This window comes from Austrofundulus limnaeus, unplaced genomic scaffold (assembly GCF_001266775.1).
Source record: "Austrofundulus limnaeus strain Quisiro unplaced genomic scaffold, Austrofundulus_limnaeus-1.0 Scaffold94, whole genome shotgun sequence".
Classification (NCBI taxonomy): domain Eukaryota; kingdom Metazoa; phylum Chordata; class Actinopteri; order Cyprinodontiformes; family Rivulidae; genus Austrofundulus; species Austrofundulus limnaeus.
In genome coordinates this window covers 1,647,886-1,649,997 of record NW_013952496.1, presented here as the reverse complement: position 1 = coordinate 1,649,997, position 2,112 = coordinate 1,647,886, and the positions used below count along the sequence as shown (strand labels likewise).

Sequence of the window (2,112 nt, the reverse complement as noted above, 5' to 3'; positions counted from 1 at the left end):
ACACACACACACACACACACACACACACACACACACACACACACACAAATCAAAAATGAATAAAGAAAAAGACAAACTGTTGAGAATTGTGTGATCAGACATGAAACAGTGCTGTGGGTCAGATGAGACAGAAACTGAACTTTTTTAGCCAGGGACGACTCAGTGTCTGAGCAGAGAAAATGTTAATACTGTCAGAAAATAAATAAACTGGTTTTGGGTTAGAGTAGTGGTGGAGGGGAAACTGGCACCACGCCGGCCTCTGCCTCTTCTTCTTTCCCTTTTTTAATTGCTCTATAGAACAACACGCACCAACAGTACATCTGGGGGTGGGGGTGTGGGTGTCAGGGTCTTTATTCCCATCCCGTTCCCCGACTGCCATTTGGGGAGGGGGTCCTGAAGAAGGGCGGACCGCCGGGTGCGGTCCTGGGCTGTGGGTGGGCTCGGGGCTTGGACGATTGCCGGGGGCGGGGCTGGCTCTCCGTCCTCCCTGGTGCTGTTGAATCTAACCCTGTATAACTTTGGACTAAAGGACAGAAACCTTTTCTTTGCCTGGTTGTTTGTGGTTCCACAACCACGCTGAACATAATAGTGTTAAAAATAAAAAGTACATCTAAATTAGCTTATTTTTGGCCAACACAAGTGTCTTTACTATTATATTACTGTTGGATAACATTAGGGACACTTTAACAGAGCGTAGTAATAATGCTGCAACCTGTCTAAATAGGAAATCAAAATATCTCCAGTTATCAAAATATCTCCAATCTATCTGAAAATATGTTTTCCACTTCAGCACCTTGGTTTTAAGCACTGGTTTCTGTCACACATACAGAATTCAGTTAATCTGTCACAAACTAGCAAGGCCATAAACCATACAGAGACTTTTCCATTTACAATATATACTAAATTTATCATTGTGTTGAAAGATGAGCTTTAATAAGTTTTTTTTTTTTGCCCAAGTATTTTTTCAGTCAACCCAAGAACCAAGACAACTGCCACAGCTAATAAATTGTTGCCAGCATCTGGATAGATCTCAGTTAGAGAAATGCAGCTAAAATTTAGTGTGGTAGTCACTGAGAGGCATGCCCTACACACACTGAGTTAACAGATCATAGACATTCAGAGTAGAGCCGCTGCTCCTCCACGTCCAGAGGACCCAGTTGAGGTGGTTCATCTGGTTAGGATGCCTCCTGGACTCCTCCCTGGTGAGGTGTTCTGGACACGTCCCACTGGGAGGAGACCCAGAGGAAGACCCAGGACACGCTGGAGGGACTATGTTTCTCAGCTGGTCTGGGAACACCTTGGGATTCCCCCAGAGGAGCTGGTCCAAGTGTCTGGAGAGAGGCAGGTCTGGGTCTCTGCTTAGGCTGCTGCCCCTGAGACCTGACCCTGGATAAGAGGAAGAAAACTGACAAATGGATCGTAGACATTATTTTCAAGGTTGAACCAAAACAGCTGCAACTTTATCTAACAACTAAACTTAAGGTGATCTAAAGGTTCTGTCACACGTTTTAGACAACTTATGAAAATTTTAAAGACATCTACATTGATGGAATTTAAAAAAAATCAACTGAGTCTCTTAGATGTGTACATACTGTAAGGTTAAATTGATTAAATATATAACTTATTAGTAATTTAGACTAAAAATCATTTCATAAGTTGTCTAAAATATTTGAGTGTGACAGGTCGTTTAGTTTAAAACTTAGACGAAAAGGTGGCGAGTGATATGCACTGCATCAAAGAATGTTAGGTCTTTAAATTTACATACAGTCTAGGATGTTTACAGATGCTGTGAAAAAGTGTGGAAGTGTACATGTAAACTGTTTGCTGGCTGTGTAACACGATGTTTGTGTGTACATGTAAACTGTTTGCTGGCTGTGTAACACGATGTTTGTGTGAACATGTAAACTGTTTGCTGGCTGTGTAACACGATGTTTGTGTGTACATGTAAACTGTTTGCTGGCTGTGTAACACGATGTTTGTGTGTACATGTAAACTGTTTGCTGGCTGTGTAACACGATGTTTGTGTGTACATGTAAACTGTTTGCTGGCTGTGTAACACGATGTTTGTGTGTACATGTAAACTGTTTGCTGGCTGTGTAACATGTAACCAGG

At 42.1% G+C, this 2,112-nt stretch overlaps 1 protein-coding gene across 1 annotated transcript in view; it reads left to right on the top strand.

Annotated features, from left to right (window-relative positions):
* The window catches only part of tjap1 (tight junction associated protein 1 (peripheral)), a gene marked incomplete in the record, with an annotated part of 53,035 nt that overhangs the window by 40,550 nt on the left and 10,373 nt on the right, over nt 1–2,112 (top strand).